At 50.4% G+C, this 7,148-nt stretch overlaps 1 pseudogene; it reads right to left on the reverse strand.

Annotated features, from left to right (window-relative positions):
- Positions 1-4,479: 4,479 nt before the first annotated feature.
- On the reverse strand, positions 4,480-7,145 carry LOC120859527 (annotated as a pseudogene).
- Positions 7,146-7,148: the final 3 nt, after the last annotated feature.

Genomic DNA, 7,148 nt, shown 5'->3' on the forward strand with positions numbered 1-7,148 from the left:
TCAGGAAGGCTTGTGCAGTGTGTGGGTCTTAAGCAAAGTAGGCATTGCAGAAAGACAGGAATCTGGGCACTGTGAAATCAAGGAAATCAACCTCAGAAAGGTCAGTTCTCCAGATACCAGCTGCTTCTGCAACCAGCTCTATTTTGATATGCAAATTCCACATATGGGTCATTTTGTGACCAACCTGGGGCCTCAGACTATTACATCAATTGAATTGAAAAGAGGCTGGTGAAGTAAATCAAATGAGTGTTAACTGGTACTCAAGCTGCAGCAGAAAGGAGCAAGAACAAAACACAGGTTCCCTTGCTTGCCCTCTGTGGCCTGGTTCCTTCAGTGGAGTAAGAGTTGGGGCAGATCCATGGAGTGGACTGAGGGCTGGCTTAGGTGGTCTGCCCACGCCTTTGGTGGTGCTCTGTGCAGGGGTCATGCCCAACACCTGCTCTTCTCCTTTCACCTCAGAAGCAGCAATACCTTTCTGTGTCTTTTGTGTCTCATTGTACATAACTGCAGGGACTGCCCAGTGCTTGCAGATATTTTTAACCTGTTACAGTTCCTTTGTATTCTGTTGCTCAAGGAGATATTTGTCCAGGGGCCAAGTGCAAGCACTCCAGTATAGGAACTGAGGCCCTAGCCTGTCTCAGTTTGAAATGGTTCATGTGGACTTTGTAATAAAGGGGGGACAGAATCTAAGGTCAAACCCGGCCCTGACCTCACGGCAAGCCTTTCCAGCCCAGGAACTTCATTCTGGATCCTTTGATAAGTGGTGGTATTTCCTCCCAGCTCAGAACACATTGTCAAGAGAACACCTACAACTTTTTTTCGTCCCGACCAGTGTTACCAATCACAGATCAAGAATGTCCACTGTGGTGGGGAATCCCCAGGTCTCCCAGAGGAGAGGGAGCAACGATCAGGGAGAGGGAGGGAGAGCTTTGGCTGGGCCTTGAGGAGGAACTGATAGAGCAGAAGGTGCCCCTCTGCCCACCTTCTCTAGAAGCGTCTTGCTGTCACATTGCTTCCTCTGAATTCGCGTCATCCTAGGCTTCACCATCACCATATCACACACCGTAAACAACTGTTTAAAGGTGTTCCTGTTGGACAGTTACTCAGGGGAAAGGAGCTACACATCCTGCTTCCTCCAGTAAGTCTTATTTGCCTTTGGACAAACTTGCCTGCAGCCTGTGTGAATGTGCTGAAGGTGACTCGATCCCTGGGAGTCAGGTGCCATCCCCAGTCCCCAGGCTGGGCCCCAGAACGTGCTGCCTGAGCCTGCCTGCAGTCCCGGAGTCCCCATGAGGCCAGTGGAATCGCTCCGGATGCCCAGGTCACTGTACTCTGATCTGCACCCTAGGGGTACAACTCTGGCTTCAATGCTGAGAGAGCACCAAGTGTGTGAAAGACAGAAGCGAGGACACCGACAGGAGGCAAAGGGTCAGATGAGGCCAGTGACCTCCAGGACAGAGAAGTGAGGAATCTGAGCAATGTGGCCGGGGGTGTTGGCAGGACGTGATGTCTTATTGGGTGGCAGACTCTTTGGTGTTACAAGGACACCAGGTTTCCATTGGGTGACTTGGGAGGGTGAGGGGCTTTCTCCAGAAGAAGGACCTACAAGAAGAGCAGCAAGTTGAAGGAGGATTCCAACAAGTTTGAGGTGAGGTTCCTGTGGGAAGCCCCAGCATACATGCCCAGAAATAGGGGCATTGGGTCTAAAGGTTTCAAAGGCCAGAGAACAGCCTCTAGGCTAGAAATAGAGATTTGCATCAGTCCATGGGGTTGCTAAGAGTCGGACACGACTGAGCGACTTCACTTTCACTTTTCACTTTCCTGCATTGGAGAAGGAAATGGCAACCCACTCCAGTGTTCTTGCCTGGAGAATCCCAGGGACAGGGGAGCCTGGTCGGCTGCCGTCTATGGGGTCGCACAGAATCGGACACAACTGAAGTGACTTAGCAGCAGCAGCAGCAGCAGCAGCACAAAAGGTAGTCACGGGCTGAGATGATAAAGAACCTGCCTGCGATATGGGAGACCTAGGTTTGATTCTGGGTTGGGAAGATTCCCCAGAGAAAGAAATGATCACCCACTCCAGTATTCTTGCCTGGAGAATTCCATGGACAGAGGAGCCTGGCAGGCTACAGTCTATGGGTGGCAAAGAATTGACATGACTGAACGACTAACGCACGAAGATAGGAAGCCTGAGATCACCCAGAGAGGACTCTGCAGAGGGGAGAGAGGAGGACCAGGGCCACAGTCCAGAAGATGACCGTGCGTGGGGCAGAGCAGGTTGGTGGGCACAGCAGAGGCAAAGGGGCTTGCATAGGAGCCTAAGAAGCAGCCAGCATGGCCTCGGAGGGGTCAGATTGGGAGGAGGTCACAACAGGAGAGAGTTTTCAGTAGGGACTAATCAGAGAGGACCAATGCCACCCAGAAGTCCAGAAAGTGGCGGCTGGAAGGGACTGTGATTCTGCATCAGCATTTGGAAGAGCAGGATAAGGAGGGACTGGGTGGGGAAGGGAAGCTGGAGGCAAGAAAAGTAGAGCTCTCCTTGGAGGAAGGCATCTGAGAAGCACAAGCTGAGGGAAGACCCTGTCCTGGAGAATCAGGGTCCTGGCAGAGACTTAACGAAACGTGAGTCAAGAGCCAGTCAAGAGGGAGAGATTTAAAGGGAAGGGAAAGGGTTGGATAAATGAGAGAGAACCTTTTGGGAGCAGCTGGAGGGGTGGGTTTCCCCTTAAAACAAGTAAACAGGCTGTAGAATTAACAAGCCCATTCTCACTGATATGTGTTGTCCTAAGTCGATTCAAGTCCGACTCTTCACGACCCTAAGGACTGTAGTTCGCCAAGCTCCTCTGACGTTGGGAATCTCCAGGCAAGAATACTGGAAAGGGTAGCCGATTCTCACTGATAAGTCTCATCAGAGAAGCTGTCAGCAGGACCTCATACACCTTTTATATTTGGTTAAGGGTATCCCCTTTTTCCAAACCCACCAACCACTGTGTAAAGTATACAAGAATCTTCTACATAATTATTAATATCTCATCACCGCACAAACTACTACTGATTTTTGGCTGGGATTTTACCTTAATCAGTAACTGAACCTACCAGGTGGTAAGTGCTCCTAAATATAGCAATGCTCTGAGACTTCTCGGATGGTCCAGTGGGTTACATTCCCCTGCTCCGTGCAAGGCACCTTGGTTGAATCCCTGGTTGGGGAACCAGATCCCACATGCTACAGCTAAGTTTGAAGATCCTTCATGCCACAACTAAGACCTAGCACAGCCAAAGAAAGGAAAATATATTAAAAAAAAAAAAAAGTGACAACAAACTTTGAAAAAAGCTTTAAGGCACACACTCTCAGGCACATTCACTACTTGCAAACACTCACAGCCTTGGTCTGGACATGGGACTCAAGGCAATGAGTTGCAACTTATTCAACCAGGCTGGGGAAGCGGTGGACACACTTGTCTTTCTTCCTTTTGCCTCCAGCACTCACTATTGTGCATCTGATCAAAGAGAGGAACCAGGAGGAAGTGGAGAGAAACATATAAGCCCGTTGTGGAGAAGTTCAATGACTCAAGTCAGAGAAAGAACAGGCATCAAGTCAGTATCAGAGCCACAGCAGCAACAGCACCCATTTTTCTCCTCCGTCTCAGTCTTTAGCCTCTCTTTCCCTCCGTCTCTGTCCTCTGTCACTCTGACTTTCATTTCAGATCATGTTATAAATTCACCTACCCAGCACTGGCCCTCTCCTGACTGAGGGCTTTCTCCCTGTTCTTTGGAACCTAGCTTCTGTCCAGCTCACCCTCATCGACCTTTGTCCCAGAAGTGAACCTGGGCCTGGAGCAGGACAGAAGGGAGCAGAAGCTTCTGTGCTCCCTGGATATGATCTCCCTCCGGTCAGAAGCTGAGCGACATCTGAAATCTGTTTCCTGTCCCTCAACGCCCAGCCCTACCTTGGCTTCCAGCAGGCTCTCATTCCTCCTCTTTGAAGTGAGACAGACAGGGAGAGTCAGCAAGAGACAGCAAAAGAAATTTCTTGACATTTAACATTTTTTCTTGGAGATATACAGGCAAGAAGAGGCAAAGGGGTCACCAGAGGCCACACCTCTGTGCAATGCAAGAGACCCAGGTTCTCTCCGTGGGTCAGGAAGATTCCCTGGAGAAGGAAAAGGCAATACACTCCAGTATTCTTACCTGGAGAATTCCATCCATGGAGGAGCCTGGTAGGCTATAGTCCATGGGGTCGCAAAGAGTTGGCCATGATTGACTGACTAAGCACAGAGGCCACACCCATTTCTCTGGGTCTCAAACACTTGAAAAAATTGAGTCCCTGGGCACACTACCCTCCCCTACCCTGAAAGTGAAGTCGCTCAGTCGTGTGGGACTCTTTGCCACCCCGTGGACTGTAGCCTATTGGGCTCCTCTGTCCATGGGATTTTCCAGGCAAGAAGAAGACAAGTTATTTTAAAGAATGAAGTCAGAAACTACTTAGCCCCATTTATTTTTTGAATAATAATAAATGAATAGGTAATAGAGTCACACGGTTCAAAATTCAAAATGTACAAAAGGATATGTAGTATCGAGTCTCCTTCCTCCCAAGTCGCTACCTCCTGGTTCCTCTTCACAGAGAGAACCAGTGTTACCCGTGTCTTCTGAATATGCATCTATAAGATATGAAAATATGGATTTATATGATCCTCCCCCATAAAACACAAATGGAAGTGCCCGGTCCACAATTCTGTGCATTGCCTTACTCTTTAGAAGAGTAATTTGTATAAAAAGATACAGTTTTATAGCTGCGGAGTATTGCTTTGTCAAGCCGAATTAGAACTTACTTAACAAATGTTCTAGGGAAGCAGAGTTCTATTATGTCCGATCTCTGGACATTTGTGGAGAGACCCCGGATCCTGAAGAGACAGCCTGTGGGGGAGAGGCTCCACCCCCAGAGGCCCTGGCTCATTTGCATGCTCACACGTGATTGGTTAGCCCCTTGACCCCATGGCATGGTGTGACTGGTCTTTCTGCTTCTCACCCTTGGCTCTCACCCAGTCTCCCATGTTGGCTATTGCCAAGTTCAGGCGACACTGGTCACACCACACACCTGGCACAAAATGACCACTCCTCATTACCACCGCACCCACAAACCGCCTCGAGGGCTAACTAGAGCTGCTGCTGTCTCCATGAGCATCCTCTGCAAGAGGACGCAAGACAGGCCTATACAAATGCGCAGAAAGAACTGTGGGGAAACACCCTGCCCCAGGACTGGGGGAAGGGGCGGCTCCCAGACACAGGGAGAGAGACGGGGACTGTCTTCTCAAGCTAGATGGCCCTTGCATTTTCAGACTTCCACAGGCCTAGAGTCAGGAGAGGAAACCAGAGTTGAAAAATAAGAGCTGAGGAACATCTCCTCAGAGCTGGGAGGTAAATCCCAGGTTATAAGAATAGGTAAGAAGAGGAGGAGGTGAGGCAAGAAGGAAGAGGGAGAAGGAGGACCAGGATGAGAGGAAACATAGGGCAAAGGGCCCCTTCCAGTTGGACTCCTGGATTCACAAGCCTGCCAGGAACCCTGCCCAGGGCCTCTAGGCAACCAGCCCCAGAGAGACCCCGCATCCTCTTCTCCCAGGTGAGGACTGGGGATTTTCTGGAGAGACTTGGCATGGCCTAAAACGATTTGGGGAAAGCAGAAAGCAAAGACAAAAGAAAATGAAAAACACCAAACTGAGGAGTCTTCTAGAAAGGTGTAACCATGACTCCAGACTCTCATCTGACCATTCCTCTCCTCTGTGACAGGAACCCAGCTTGTTGGGGTACACAGAGCTGAGAAGCCCCCGATTCAGGCAGCATAGCTTCAGGATGATCCCAGTGAGGCGGTAAGCAAGGGAGGATGATGGAGGAGAGAGAGGACCCTGGGGCGTGAGGAGGGAGAAGAGGGCACATGCTCCCCAGTTCCTGGCCCTTCTCCCACACTCCCAGACCCTGGAGCCCCATTCTCATTCCCCATCCCAGGGAACACCTAGTTCTGGAAAAGCCTTGTGGGAGAAGGCAGGGAGATCAGGGGCACAGGCAGCAGCCTTGGGCAGGCAAGCCAGGGAGTTGACCTCACAGGATCCAGCATCCTAGACTTCCTGGGAGTTGATGGAGTCAGAATTGATGGAGGGCTCATGGTCAAAGAAGTTGTAGGGTTGCAGGAAGAAGCTCACACTGTTCCCCACTGTCACCATGTTGGGAATGTCTTCTGCATGTGGGATGTGCAGGAACCGGCTGTCACCCAGGCCACCAAGTCCTAGTAGGGGAAGAAAGGGGGTCATGAGGCCTGTTGCTGCTAAGGACACCTCTGCCTCCCACAGGATTCACTTTGGGAGCCCACCATCACTCAAGAGGGTTTTAAATCTTTAAAAGTTTTTTCATAGTAGCCCAGAAGTCAAAGCATAAAGAATCAACTTCATATTAGGAGCAACACCAGCCTCAATGACCCAGCCTGCAGGTGCCATCTCTGACATTTCCCATCACATTGCCATCAGCCAACCCATCCCAAGAGAAATGATGACACCCACAGGCTACTTCAGCACCTCCCCTGACTCTGGGAGAGTTCCCAAACTGTAACTGAAGGAAGGAAAATGGAGGAGGGAAGATCAGGTTTGGGTGGCAGAGAAGTTCAACGTTTGGAAATTAATCCTTTAGTGGTAAAGACAGAAATGAAGTTTTAGGTATAAGAGAGGTGGTCTTCTCTGGTCATTCCAGCCCTTCTGAATCCTGGGGCCCTTAAAGGACTCAGTCCACAAGCAGAGACTGAGAGAGCTGCTGCCTCTCGAGGAAAGGCTGAAGCCTCAGCCAGAGTCTGCAGATAAACCTCAGCTTAGGAAGTTCCCCCCACAAGTAGTGAGCTGATCCACAAAAGCACAGAAGCAGGAGTCAGCTCAGCCCTCCAGGTGATCACGGGTTTTCAGGCCCCCCCCCCAACCAAGGGAAGGTGGGGCTGATCTCTGTGCCCCCCACCCCTCCCTCTTCTCCCACAGTCAGCTGACCTTTCCAGCAATGGTCTCATTGTTGATGAAGTCAGCAAAGTCCATGGTGGGAGTCCAGGGGTCATTCTGATTGAAGACGCTGGAGCTGCTGGGCTCTGTCTCCTTCCTCTGGGTCACGGCCAGCTGGTA

The sequence above is a fragment of the Oryx dammah genome, unplaced genomic scaffold, assembly GCF_014754425.2.
Source record: "Oryx dammah isolate SB20612 unplaced genomic scaffold, SCBI_Odam_1.1 HiC_scaffold_1440, whole genome shotgun sequence".
Lineage (NCBI taxonomy): Eukaryota > Metazoa > Chordata > Mammalia > Artiodactyla > Bovidae > Oryx > Oryx dammah.